This window comes from Bos indicus x Bos taurus, chromosome 15 (assembly GCF_003369695.1).
Source record: "Bos indicus x Bos taurus breed Angus x Brahman F1 hybrid chromosome 15, Bos_hybrid_MaternalHap_v2.0, whole genome shotgun sequence".
NCBI lineage: Eukaryota > Metazoa > Chordata > Mammalia > Artiodactyla > Bovidae > Bos > Bos indicus x Bos taurus.
In genome coordinates this window covers 16310167-16325837 of record NC_040090.1, presented here as the reverse complement: position 1 = coordinate 16325837, position 15671 = coordinate 16310167, and positions in this window count along the sequence as shown.

Sequence of the window (15671 nt, the reverse complement as noted above, 5' to 3'; positions counted from 1 at the left end):
AAATCTACCAGCAAAATGAATAGGTATTTTCTCTTCTTTTCCCTCAAAGTCTTATAGGATATTAAGGAATGAGATAATCATCTTCTTTTTACCATATGTTCAAGAAAGAAATGGCAACCCACTCCAGTATTCTTGCCTGGAAAATCCCATGGATGGAGGAGCCTGGTAGGCTACAGTCCATGGGGTCGCAAAGAGGTGGACATAACTGATAGATTTACTTGTACTTTTGTACTTGAGAATGTATTAAAAAAAAATAACCATTTTATCATCATCAGTTCAGTTCAGTCACTCAGTCATGTCCGACTCTTTGTGACCCCATGAATCGCAGCGTGCCAGGCCTCCCTGTCCATCACCATCTCCCAGAGTTCACTCAAACTCATGGCCATCGAGTCGGTGATGCCATCTGCAGTCATCAACTCCTGAGCATTAGGAAAGTACTGAAAAGAATGTCATTGTCAGTGGAGGTGTTTGTAATTCAGCAGTTTTCTGTGTATCTTACTGATGGTATCATTTTAACCAATGACTGGTTGCTGCTGTGTGCTTTACCAAAGTAAGGATGGACATGTTGTTGTTTAGTTCCTAGGTTGTATCCAACTCTTTGGATCCCATGGACTATAGCCCACCAGGCTCCTCTGTCCTTGGGATTTCCCAGGCAAGAATACTGGCGTAGGTTGCCATGCCCTTCTCCGGGAGATCTTTCCCAACCCAGAGATCGAGCTCACCACCTCTTAGTTTCCTGCTTTGGCACACAGGTTCTTTACCACTAGCCACCTGGGAAGCCTGGAAGGGAAAGAAAGTGAAGTCCCTCAGTCGTGTCCGACTCTCTGCGACCCCATGGACTGTAGCCTACCAGGCCTCTCTGTCCATGGGATTTTCCAGGCAATAGTGCTGGAGTGGATTGCCATTTCCTTCTCCAGGGGATCTTCCCGACTCAAGAATCAAACCTGGGTCTCCCACATTGTAGACAGACCTTTTACCGTCTGAGCCACCTGAGAAGCCTATATTAGTGCAATTATTTTCTCCTTGCCTCCTGTTGATTGTATAAGGGAAGAAACAACAACTTTCCTCTAACCCCCTGAGTTCTTGACTGAGAACCCTGTAAAAGATTAACAAGAGAAAACTAAACAAGTTTATTAACATATTTATCTCTTGTATCCTAGGGAGCTATTCAGGGAGAAATGAGGAACTCAGTGCAATGGCTTAGAACTCTGTCTTACACAGTATCTTCAACAAAGGTCACTATATCTGTGGAGAAATGACAGCACAGAGGAAAGCAGTTTTAGGCTTATAAAGGTGACGAACTATTAGAAGGTAAACTAATGGTAAAGAAAAACTTAATGGAACTTGTTGTGTACATTCCTCAAGTACTTTGTCCAAGCTGATAGGGGTGCAAGTTGTCTCCGGTGATTAAGTTTTCTTCCTGGTACAGAAGGGAGGAGGGATATCTTTGACAATTCATCTTCTGCTTTCAGGCAAATAAAGGGAAGACAGGGAGGTTTTCTTGTATTTGTTTCTTCTCAATTGCATTCAGCTCAAAGTATCCCAAGGCAAAAGTGACGTATTCTGCCATCCTTCAACTGATACCAGGTTATGGACAAATATTTCCTCTCCCACGACAGGCATGGATATGCTTGTCACAGATCCCTGATGGGTTTTTATCAAATTTGTAACCTATGTCTCCCCTTTAAGCATGCTCTTTTTTTTTTTTTTTGGCTGTGCCATCTGGCAAGCAAAACTTTCCTACCCAGGGATCAAATCCAGTCTTTCTGAATTGGAAGCATGGAGTCTTAACCACTGGGCCACCAAGGAAGTCCTAAAGCATATTGTTTGTTGAGTTTTTTAAATGACTTTCAGACTAGGTATATATATATATGTGGACTTCCAGTGGTATCTCTGATTTAAAAACATTTCAAGTTCCCATTTGGCAATATATATGCAGTAGGACAGATTGCTATTACAAAATATTTGCTGCCTCTTCCTGGGGAAGTATTATGTTGCCCTACTCCATTGATGTTAGGCTTGGTTAACAAAATATGAGTTGAACAGCCTTCATCACCAGTGTATGCCTTGTCGAGTTCTGCCACAATAACCAGGGATGCTCCACCTAGAGGCTGTACTGTCTGTATCAGTCTTAAAGTTAAGATGCCCCGTGATGGATGTCAGGTTCAATAAAGACTGAACCTTTGCTGTAAATTAGTTTATAAACTAGCTTATGCTGATATATACCGTACTTTATGAAGATCTGAGGAGAAGTAAAGACAAACTTGACTAGACGAATCTTTGTTGGCAAAGTAATGTCTCTGCTTTTGAATATGCTATCGAGGTTGGTCATAACTTGGTCATGTATGGATGTGAGAGTTGAACTGTGAAGAATGCTGAGCACCGAAGAATTGATGCTTTTGAACTGTGGTGTTGGAGAAGACTCTTGAGAGTCCCTTGGACTGCAAGGAGATCCAACCAGTCCATTCTGAAGGAGATCAGCCCTGGGATTTCTTTGGAAGGAATGATGCTAAAGCTGAAACTACAGTACTTTGGCCACCTCATGCGAAGAATTAACTCATTGGAAAAGACTCTGATGCTGGGAGGGATTGGGGGCAAGAGGAAAAGGGGACGACAGAGGATGAGATGGCTGGATGGCATCACTGACTCGATGGACGTGAGTCTGGGTGAACTCCGGGAGTTGGTGATGGACAGGGAGGCCTGGTGTGCTGCGATTCATGGGGTCACAAAGAGTCGGACACGACTGAGCGACTGATCTGATCTGAAAGGCAAACTATTATTTGACAATGACTCCTATATTCCAGGCAATTTGCAGAAGCCAGTTCATTAAGTTATTGTTCAAAATACTAAGCACAACCAAAACTGGAGTGAAGTATGTTTGGAATCTGGGATAAATATTTTTACTTTTACTTTCTCTCAATTCAGCCAAAGACTAGCTCTTCTTTCCCTGAACCTGAATGACTTTGTTTGCTTTATGGTTTTCCATTTATTCCTTTTTGTTCTGTTCCAAGCCTGTGGACATCTTACTCTAGAGAAGTTACAATCATTTGAGTATGAAAGAGGGAAGAAAAGCAAAATGTATCTCCTCAACATGGTGTGTCTGTGTTCTCAACCAAGGTGAGCAGCACATGTACTAAGATTCCTAACTACAAAATATACTTATCAGATATACGAAGGAGGCAACCACCAAGTATACATATCATCAAATTGTGGGTAACAGTTTCAGTGATGTGATTTGAGACGGGATTTCCCTGCTCATAATTGTACTGCTCATATGGCATCACATGTCATATGTGTAGAAGTGGGGGAGGGGAGAGCCTCAGCTAAGCCAGGTGGTATAGGTTTCCTACAAGAAAAAGGCTTTTTTATAATAGGGGGAGACAAAAACAGTGGCTTGACCTGAGCATCACTTATGCCTTCTTTGGTTGGGTAGTCTGGTGGCCAGATGGAAACTGACACTTTAACTTGCAGCTTCTCTTCTCTGGAGTTCAAGTCTTCACTAGTAGCATGAGAAGAGTAAGTCTGGTCAGTTAAGCATGGGCATAGTTGAATATCATCTTATCAAATATCACAACCTGTTGATAAAGCAAAACTGAGTTTAATTGCTTTTCTTGGTAAGAGAAAACTCAGCTTCCAAAGCTAGGGCAGTGTCTCAGAGAGGAGAATGAAGGGTTGGGATTTTCTGATAATTGAAAGCTAAAGTGTATCTTTCAATGTCAGCAGTGGGGGGCCCTGGGGTGTGGGCTTAATCAAAATTGTGTGATCTTGTTTTGTGCTATACTTAGTTATTCAGTCGTGTCCCCCTCTTTTGGGACACCATAGTCTGACAGGCTCCTCTGTCCATGGGAATTCTCCAGGCAAGAACTGGAGTGGGTTGCCATACTCTCTTCCAGGGGATTTCCCAACCCTGGAATTGAACCCAGGTCTCCTGCACAGCAGGGAGATTCTTTACTGTCTGAGCCACTAGGGAAGCCTAAGGTGGAGAGATTTGATAGAATGTAGTCCACTGGAGAAGGGAATGGCAAACCACCTCAGTATTCTTGCCTTGAGAACCCCATGAACAGTATGAAAAGGCAAAATGATAGGATACTGAAAGAGAAACTCCCCAGGTCAGTAGGTACCCAATATGCTACTGGAGATCAGTGGAGAAATAACTCCAGAAAGAATGAAGGGATGGAGCCAAAGCAAAAACAATACCCAGCTGTGGATGTGACTGGTGATAGAAGCAATGTCCGATGCTGTAAAGAGCAATATTGAATAGGAACCTGGGATATCAGGACCATGAATCAAGGCAAATTGGAAGTGGTCAAACAAGAGATGGCAAGAGTGAATGTCGACATTCTAGGAATCAGCGAACTGAAATGGACTGGAATGGGTGAATTTAACTCAGATGACCATTATATCTACTACTGTGGACAGGAATCCCTCAGAAGAAATGGAGTGGCCATCATGGTCAACAAAAGAGTCCTAAATGCAGTACTTGGATGCAATCTCAAAAACGACAGAATGATCTCTGTTCGTTTCCAAGGCAAACCATTCAATATCAAAAATGACAGAATGATCTCTGTTTGTTTCCAAGGCAAACCATTCAATACACAGTAATCCAAGTCTATTCCCCAACCAGTAACACTGAAGAAGCTGAAGTTGAATGGTTCTATGAAGACCTACAAGACCTTTTAGAACTAACACCCCCAAAAGATGTCCTTTTCATTATAGGGACTGGAATGCAAAAGTAGGAAGTCAAGAAACACCTGGAGTAACAGGCAAATTTGGCCTTGGAATACAGAATGAAGCAGGGCAAAGACTAATAGAGTTTTGCAAGAAAATGCACTGGTCATAACAAACACCCTCTTCCAACAACACAAGAGAAGACTCTATACATGGACATCACCAGATGGTCAACACCAAAATCAGATTGATTATATTCTTTGCAGCCAAAGATGGAGAAGCTCTATACAGTCAGCAAAAACAAGACCAGGAGCTGACTGTGGCTCAGACCATAACTCCTTATTGCCAAATTCAGGCTTAAATTGAAGAAAGTAGGGCAAACCACTAGATCATTCAGGTGTGACCTAAATCAAATCCCTTATGATTATACAGTGGAAGTGATAAATAGATTTAAGGGCCTAGATCTGATAGATAGAGTGCCTGATGAACTATGGAATAAGGTTCGTGACATTGTACAGGAGACAGGGATCAAGACCATTCCCATAGAAAAGAAATGCCCAAAAGCAAAATGGCTGTCTGGGGAGGCCTTATAAATAGCTGTGAAAAGACGAGCAGTGAAAAGCAAAGGAGAAAAGGAAAGATATAAATATCTGAATGCAGAGTTACAAAGAATAGCAATAAGAGATAAGAAAACCTTCTTCGGAGATCAATGCAAAGAAATAGAGGAAAACAAAAGAATGGGAAAGACTAGGGATCTCTTCAAGAAAATCAGAGATACCAAAGGAACGTTTCATGCAAAGGTGAGCTCGATAAAGGACACAAATGGTGTGGACTTAACAGAAGCAGAAGATATTAAGAAGAGATGGCAAGAATACACAGAAGAACTGTACAAAAAAGATCTTCACAACCCAGATAATCACGATGGTGTGACCACTGACCTAGAGCCAGACATCCTGGAATGTGAAGTCAAGTGGGCCTTAGAAAGCATCACTATGAACAAAGCTAGTGGAGGTGATGGAATTCCAGTTGAGCTATTCCAAATCCTGAAAGATGATGCTGTGAAAGTACTGCACTCAATATGCCAGCAAATTTGGAAAACTCAGCAGTGGCCACAGGACTGGAAAAGGTCAGTTTTCATTCCAATCCCAAAGAAAGGCAATGCCAAAGAATGCTCAAACTACCACACAATTGCACTCATCTCACACGCTAGTAAAGTAATGCTCAAAATTCTCCAAGCCAGGCCTCAGCAATATGTGAACCGTGAACTTCCTGATGTTCAAGCTGGTTTTAGAAAAGGCAGAGGAACCAGAGATCAAATTGCCAACATCTGCTGGATCATCGAGAAAGCAAGAGAGTTCCAGAAAAACATCTTTTCTGCTTTATTGACTATGCCAAAGCCGTTGACTGTGTGGATCACAATAAACTGTGGAAAATTCTGAAAGAGATGGGAATACCAGACCACCTGATCTGCCTCTTGAGAAATTTGTATGCAGGTCAGGAAGCAACAGTTAGAACTGGACATGGAACAACAGACTGGTTCCAAATAGGAAAAGGAGTACGTCAAGGCTGTATATTGTCACCCTGCTTATTTAACTTCTATGCAGAGTACATCATGAGAAACGCTGGGCTGGAAGAAGCACAAACTGGAATCAAGATTGCCGGGAGAAATATCAAGAACCTCAGATATGCAGATGACACCACCCTTATGGCAGAAAGTTAAGAGGAACTAAAGAGCCTCTTGATGAAAGTGAAAGTGGAGAGTGAAAAAGTTGGCTTAAGGCTCAACATTCAGAAAACGAAGATCAAAGCATCCGGTCCCACCACTTCATGGGAAATAGATGGGGAAACAGTGGAAACAGTGTCAAACTTTATTATTCTGGGCTCCAAAATCACTGCAGATGGTGACTGAAGCCATGAAATTAAAAGATGCTTACTCCTTGGAAGGAAAGTTATGACCAACCTAGATAGCATGTTCAAAAGCAGAGACATTACTTTGCAAACAAAGGTTCGTCTAGTCAAGGCTATGGTTTTTCCTGTGGTCATGTATGGATGTGAGAGTTGGACTGTGAAGAAGGCTGAGCGCTGAAGAATTGATGTTTTTGAACTGTGGTGTTGGAGAAGACTCTTGAGAGTCCCTTGGACTGTAAGGAGATCCAACCAGTTCATTCTGCAGGAGATCAGCCTTGGGATTTCTTTGGAAGAAATGATGCTAAAGCTGAAACTCCAGTACTTTGGCCACCTCATGCGAAGAATTGACTCATTGGGAAAGACTCTGATGCTGGGAGGGATTGGGGGCAGGAAGAGAAGGGGATGACAGAGGATGAGATGGCTGGATGGCATCACTGACTCGATGGACGTGAGTCTCAGTGAACTCCGGGAGTTGGTGATGGACAGGGAGGCCTGGCGTGCTGCGATTCATGGGGTTGCAAAGAGTCGGACACAACTGAGCAACTGATCTGATCTGAACAATCATGATATAACAGTTGAGAACTGATAGAAACTTCAAGGCAAGAACTTCGAGGCTAGAAGTTCAGAAGAATCTTACGGCATAACTGTCTATTGAGGCATTCTATTGAGAGTAGATAGATACATTAGGAAGTCTCTGTAATGAGCAGTCATGTTATTTACCCTGGCAGAGACTTATAGAATAATAAAGTTATGCTCTTGAAAGCAATAGAATAATAAAGAGAAAACTTTGTTTCTCAGTGTCCAAGCCACATGTGGAAATCTGTGTTTTTTGGTTTTTGTTTGTTTTTTAATATTTATTTGGCTGCATCGAGTCTCATTGTGTCCTGTGGGATCTTTCACTTCAGCCTGCAGGCTTAGTTGCAGCATATGGGATCTAGTTCCCTGACCAGGGATTGAACCTGGGCCCCCAAAATTGGGAGAATGGAGTCTTAGCCACTGGACCACCAGGGAGGTCCCGGGAATATCTGATCTTAATTCTCAACATCTTTTGGACTAAAATGATGACCTAGTATAATTATATAAAACTAATTTTAAAATCATTCAAAATGGTAAATCTTCATTTAAGATGATAAAAATAAACTTATTTCACATATGTGAAAATGTAAATTAGATAAAAAATTGAAAGAGAAACAAAGGTGAAATTTCTTTTAAAAGCTTGAATAAAGAAATATGTTCTATCACTGTTCTGACTATTTTCAATGAAGATGATTTTCATTCAGCTAATAGTTAAATTTATATATCTTTTACTATTGAGAAGACATGTTTTGACCTCACTTTAGATTTTCCTCCTTGTTTCTGGAGAGGCCTCTCTCTGCTTATTGCTCTTATCTTTCTGAAGCAACTTCCACCTTGGAGCTCTATTCCTTGGTATTATTTCCTTTAGTTTTTCTTTCTGGCATTCTTCTGCTCCTGGCATGGAAACAAAAACCTAGCTCTCCTCATTCCTATTATTTTCTTCTGATGCACTCAATAGCTTGTAATGATGCCTTGATCTAGGTAACCTGGGTTACCTAATGTGAATTTTGAAAGTTCCAATATTTTAGGGTCACAGCCATTTCTGATACTGCTTATTAGTCTCTGTGGGCATGCTATATTTTGAAACTCTTAGAATAGGATTCAGTTGATGAGTAGCTAGAAAATGCTCTGTAAATGAGAGCTGCAGCACAGTGTTTCAGAGAACGGACACATAACTATTGTGTAAAACACACAAAACCATAGTGTAAATAAGCGTAAGTATGGAAAAAGGCCATTGTAAGTTTATGACAAATCTATAAATATCTCCCTGTTGTGACCTTAGGACCATTTCTTGACTAAACTATTATTACAACTAAGGAAACTAATGATCTAATTAGTTTTTCTAAAAACCTGTATAATCTCTTATCCATTCCAGCACACCAAGATATTCAATGAGACCTGGAGTAAGCAGCAAAAGCCCTTCCCCTCTCTCGATGCTTGGCAGAGAGCAATGTTTTGTTGTGGTTATTGTTCAGTCACTAAGTCCTGTCTGACTCTTTGCAACTGACCCCATGGACACAGAATGTCAGACTTCCCTGTTCATCAGAATCTCCCAGAACTTGCTAAAACTCACATCCATTGAGTCGGTGATGCTCTCTGTTTCATCCTCTGTCACCTTCTTCTCCTTTTGCTTTCAATCTTTCCCAGCATCAGGGTCTTTTCCAATGAGTTGACTCTTAGCATCTGGTGGACAAAGTATTGGGGCTTCAACATCAGTCCTTTTGATGAATATTCAGGGTTTATTTCCTTTAGGATTGATTGGTTTGATCTCTTTGCAGTCCAAAGGTCTCTCGAGTCTTCTCCAGCACCACAATTCGAAAGCATCAGTTCTTCGGCTCTCAGCCTTCTTTACGGTCCAACTCTCACATCTGTACATGACTACTGGAAAAATCATAGCTTTGACTATATGGACCTTTGTCTCAAAGTGATGTGTTTGCTTTTTAATATTCTGTCCAGGTTTGTCACAGAGCAAGCTTATTTCAGTGAATTGAACTTTTCACATACTGTGCGTGCATGCTAAATAGCCTCAGTCATGTCCAAATCTTTGCAATCCCATGGACTGTATCCCACTGGGCTCCTCTGTCCATGGAATTTTCCAGGCAAGAATACTGGAGTAAGTTGCCATGCCCATCCCATCAGTGGGATCCCAGGGGATCTGATCCAGAGCTCAAACCCACGTCTCTTACGTCTGCATTGGCAGGTGAGTTCCTTACCACTAGCGCCACCTGGGAAACCCTTTCCATGTACTGTTGCCTTACATATATCAGTTTATCAGGTCATTGGATGGTGATGGAATGAACATTGGTGTACCCATCAGGATGCCTGCGTTCTAGTCCTGCCTGTATCACCAGCAAGATCTGCCACCTAAGACACCTTATGCAAGCCTCTAGGAGATTTCAGTCTTACGATCAGTAAAACAAGGAGTTTAGATGAGAGAGAATCTAGAGTTCTAAAATGGCATGCTCAGATTCAAAAAGACTTCATCTCAGAAATTAGGGTTCAATGCACAGACCAACCTCCCTCTATTGTCAGTGGTTGCTTGGACCGTTGTGTTGAGAAATGTGATAGGCTGAATAAGTGCATAGGATATCTGTCCATCCACAAATACTAAGATATCCATGACTTCATCCTTGGAAACTGCAAATGTTACCTAATATGACATAAGGGCTTTGAATCTGTGATTAAGTTAAAAATCTTAAAAAGAAAAATTCAGGTGGGGATATTATTCTGGTTTATCTGGATAGGCACTGAATGTATTCTTATGAAAGACAGGCAGATTTGATTACAGAAGAGGAGAAGGGTATAGGACCACATTGCTGGATTTTGTTAATGAAAATGTTAGAAATAGAAAAAAAAATTTTTTAAGTGTTTATTTGGGTATTGTTAGACCTGCAGTTGAGAGACACAAATTCAAGAAGTGCTTGAATTGTGTTGTACCTGACTACAAAATAGCAGAGGCTTATAAAGCAAAATGTGGCAAGATTACATTTACATGAGTTATTTATCAAGAATTATAATTGGAGCTGGCAAGAAGGAAGAGTGTTCATTAAATAAGAATTGGCTGGGGCTTGAAATGGTTGCATAGTTACAAAGCAAGAACTTGAAACCGTAAGGTTGCAACTGGTAGATGTTGTGAATATGACTGGTGGTGTCCTTGGGTCTGGTATAGTGCAAAGGAAGTTCAAATTCTCAGTGGTACAGAGACTGGTCTCGGACCTCAGTGGCTGCTGACTCCATTTTAAATGCCTGTAGTGAGATTATTCCATCATAATTTAAATTTGTCATCATTTTGAAGGTGCATGAAGGGACCATAAGTCACAAGATAACAATGAGTGAAGCTCTAGAAGCTTGAAGAGACAACGAAAGAGATTGTCTTCCAAAGCTTCAGAAGGAATGTAGCCCTGTGACACTGTAATTTTAGACATCTAACGAGAACTATAAGAGAATAAATTTGTATTGCTTTAAGCCACTAAGTTGGTGGAGTTTGTTACAATGGTCTAGGAAAATAGTTCAAGAAGGATGATGAAGTCTTGTTGACCTTAGTAGGCATGTTGGTCAGAATATATTTGACATAGTCCATTCCAAATGAAGCGAGTGATGGTGATTGCTTTATTGTCCCCTAGCTGGAATTTCTTGCTTTGAAGACTCTAAATCTGAATATGTAAAAATAGCTTTGTAATAAACTTGTATTTTCTGTTTTAATCTGAATTTTTCCCTCTAATGCACAGCATCTGGTATACGCTGATAGGTTGCTCCTCAGCTTTCCCTAAAAGTTATGGCTGTAGTTAATATTTACAGGCTTAGGGTGCCCATGTGAATGTATAACTTTGAATATTTACCTGACTCAAGTGGAGTTTACTACACTGGCTTCTAACCTATATCAGGTATCAGAATAATTTAAGAAGTTTATACAAGCTCATGCCTAGATTTCAACCCCATGTACTATACAACAGTAATCAGTATCAAGACTATAAAGAATAAAAAGCTTTATTTGGCGTCTTAAGGATTACAATCCAGGAGACATTGGAGGAGGAAATGGCAATCCACTCCAGTATTCTTGCTTGGAGAATCCCATGGACAGAGGAGCCTGGCAGGTTATAGTCCATGGGATTCCAAGAGTTGGACACAATTTAACGACTAAACCACCATCACCAGGAGACAGATTCAGGTAAAACCAGAAGAAGTGCTGGGGGAAGAGAAAGAATCAGGGACTGTAAAAACAAAATTCACAAGGTTGTTAAAGTTGCCCAGTGAGGATTATAACTGACTCTGATGCAAGTCAGGGATTATTTGTCCTTAAAGAATCATGAATTGTTTGGGGGTAATGATTGGATAAGTATCTTGAGTTGAACAATAAGAGGTCAACAGGTCAGATTTTGTCTAGCCTGAGATATGGGTAAGTTACACTTCCTCCATGGCCTCTTGGCTCCCCTGTAGAGCACTCTCTTATTAATACTGATTCCATATTTATTTTTCTTTCGTAGTAGCCAAATTGTCTTAAGTGTTTATTTTTATATACCACCACAGGGATTATAAAATACACAAAAAGTCGAAAACAACTGATTTACCAAGTCATTGCCATTGACTGGTATAACTTGAGAGTGAAAATTGCTCAGTCGTATCTGACTCTTTATGACCCCATCGACTGTAGCCCACAAGGCTCCTCTGTCCATAGAATTCTCTAGGCCAGAATATTGGAGTGGGTAGCCATTCCTTCTTCCAAGGTATAACTTGAAGCTCTCCCCCAAAATTGCTTCTTGTATAACAGATTTAACACACTTGTGGTTCTATCTGTCATAATACCCATGCTCCTGTGATGGTAAATATAGGTAAAGCCATGCCAAAACTGCTCAGAAATTTTCCTTGAAACTGCATTAAATAATGCTAAATATGAGATTCATGACTAAAATGCTATTTCAGGGAATTGCCAGTCTGTCTTAGGCTGGATGGCATCTCATCAAATTTGATGTAATCTGTTTGCTGACTGGAGAGACAAAAAATATTGCTGTTCTATCCCAATTTACACAAACATTAAATTGAATCATATGAAATTACTGTTTTTGTTAGAAATATTTGAATGTTGGCAATTCCATATGGTTGAAACTATTAAATGAATTCATTAGTAAACAAACTCAAATCAAGAAAGCTAAATTACTCCAGTACTTTTAAAGAAATGAAATTTAGTAAGTAGATAAATAGTAGTATAGCTTCCAGGTTATTGAAAATAAGCAAGCAGGTAAAAATATAAGTTGAAGTTAAAACTCAATGTATTGTTGTCTTTGTTGATTTTCTTCAACCTTCCTCAGACATAAATTTGTTTTATTCTCTACAGTGAATTTGTACCTGTTAATTAAATGCATTGTATAAATGAATAACAATCACAAATCATGAATTTTGTGTGTGTATATAAAATCTTTCATTATGCTATGTACTATAAATGAGTTTATTGTATATATTATTAGGATTGGGTCAGGTGTAGCTGCAGTATAATAGAAATATATTGGAACTGGAGAAAAAGTCTTTCTTGGGTTGGAGGCTAGATCTGACGGTTGCTTTAATTTCCTCATCCAAAAAATGTGGAAAATATTAGTATTGACCACCTAAAATTGTTGTAAGACTCAAATAAGATAATGTATATGTAGATATTTGTAAATCATTAAAGTAGAGACATTACCCTGTCAACAAGGTCCGTCTAGTCAAGGCTATGGTTTGTCTAGTGGTCGTATATGGATGTGAGAGTTGGACTATAAAGAAAGCTGAGCACCGAAGAATTGATGCTTTTGAACTGTGGTGTTGGAGAAGACTCTTGAGAGTCCCTTGGACTGCAAGGAGATCCAACCAATCTACCCTAAAGGAAATCAGTCCTGGGTGTTCATTGGAAGGACTGATGTTGAAGCTGAAACTCCAATACTTTGGCCACCTGATGGAAAGGGCTGTCTCATTTGAAAAGACTCTGATGCTGGGAAAGATTGAAGGCAGGAGGAGAAGGGGACACCAGAGGATGAGATGGTTGGATAGCATCACCAACTCAATGGACATGGGTTTGGGTGGACTCCGGGAGTTGGTGATGGACAGGGAAGCCTGGCGTGCTGCGGTTCATGGGGTCGCAAAGAGTCGGACACGACTGAGCGACTGAACTGAACTGAAACACTGTGATATAGCGTGATGAATATGAAATAATACATGCCGAGGAGTCACCATCAGTGCATGGATAGACTAACATTTCTAGAATACTATCTGGGTGCATTTTTTAAAAATTCACAAACAGAATTAGTCTATGCATTGATAAAGAAGATTTACTCTTTCTTAAGAATACATAGCTAATAAGTGTGAATGATTAGTGTAAAAAAGTGTAAGTCTGTTAATAAAATAGCAAGATAAGGTGGTGCTGGTGGTAAAAAACCTGCCTACCAATGTGAGACATAAGAGACCTGAGCTCAATCCCTGGATTGGAAAGATCCCCTGGAGAGGGAATGGCAACCCATTCCAGTACTCTTGTCTGGAGAGTCCCACAGAGGAGACGGGGGACTACAGACCATAGGTCACAAACAGTCAGACACGACTGAGGTAATTTAGCAAGCACAAACATAATTAATGATGACATTTCAAACAGAATAGTTGCTTTTGCAAATATCTTATAGTCTGTGGCTTATTTTTTCATTCTCTTGACACTGTCTTTTGTGGAGTAGAAGTTTTTTTTTGTTTTTTTTTTTTTTTTTTAGCTTTTTATTTTGTACCAGGGTATAGCTAATTTGCTGTGGTAGTTTAAGGTGAACAGCCAAGGGACTCAGCCATAAGTGTACAAAAGACACACCTGAAATAGGATTGTTATCCAAAATATACAAAGAACTTTCAAAACTGAACAATAAGAAAACAACCCAATTTAAAAACTGGGAGATTTCTCCAGTGGTCCAGTGGCCAAGACTCTTCTTCCAATGCAGTGTATTTGGGTTCAATCCTTAACAAGGGAACTAGAGTGCCATGTGCCATATGGCACAGGCAATAAAGAAATACCTGCCAGGCTCCTCTACTGTAGCCCGCCAGGCTCCTCTATCCATGGGGATTCTCCAGGCAAGAATACTGGAGTGGGTTGCCATGTCCTCCTCCAAGGGATCTTCCCAACCCAGGGATTGAACCACTAGGGTCTGAGCCACGAGGGAAACCCAACAGAAAGAATAATTGCTATTTAAATTTAGAGAATGATTATAATCTTCACTCCTTACTTCTGCTGTCTAAATAAAAGGCACAGTCTAATTTCTATCAGTAATAAAATATCTTGCCCATAAATGGTAATTTTTCTGAATTGTCATGTGTTCAGAATCCAGGCTAAGAAGAAGTGTATTATCTATGGTTCTTCTCTAAGAACAAACCTGCAGCACCCCAAACCTGGATAAAACCCAGTCAAGGGAGATCTTACCTGTACATTGTTCACTAAATTCCTGTTTTTGATTTGAGAAATTTTAATCACAATTGTCATCAAAGAGAACTGTTTTCCAGAGATGTTTTTATCATACATTCTCAAAGAATTTCCCCTTTTTTTCTACAGCACTTCGCTCAATGCAATTGGTTGTTAAATAAATGGATAATTTTAGTTTTCTGTTCAAAATTATCAGAGATCTGACGTCTCACTCAAGAAGGCATAAGCTCTATCCAGGCATCACTTGATAAGAGGTGTTACTTAGCTAAGCAGTTCACAATAAGTTCAATACCAAATCCATAAAAAATACTCAATAACTTAGAGTAATTGTGGTGGTTGTATTTATCTTGATAACTAAATCCCCTCCTCTTAAACCTAAAATTTGTTAAACTAAATTCCTATCACTCTGATCTAATTCATGACTGCTGGACTACAAGTTGGGCAGAATTATATTATCAAAGCATGCTGATATCTGACAGTAAGTGTTAGGATATATTCAGTTCAGTTCAGTCCCTTAGTCATATCTGACTCTTTGCAACCCCATGAATTGCAGCATCTCAGGCCTTCCTGTCCATCACCAACTCCTGGAGTTCACTCAGACTCATGTCCATCGAGTCAGTGATGCCATCCAGCCATCTCATCCTCTGTTGTCCTCTTCTCTTCCTGCCCCCAATCTCTCCCAGTATCAGAGTCTTTTCCAATGAGTCAACTCTTCGCATGAGGTGGCCAAAGTACTGGACTTTCAGCTTTAGCATCATTCCTTCCATAGAGCACCAAGGACTGATCTCCTTCAGAATGGACTGGTTGTATCTCCTTGCAGTCCAAGGGACTCTCAAGAGTCTTCTTCAACACCACAGTTCAAAAGCATCAATTCTTCGGTGCTCAGCTTTCTTCACAGTCCAACTCTCACATCCATTCATGACTACTGGAAAAACCATAGCCTTGACTAGATGGACCTTTGTTGGCAAAGTAATGTCTCTGCTTTTCAATATGCTATCTAGGTTGGTCATAACTTTCCTTCCAAGGAGTAAGCGTCTTGTAATTTCATGGCTGCAATCACCATCTGCAGTGATTTTGGAGCCCCCCTAAATAAAGTCTTACA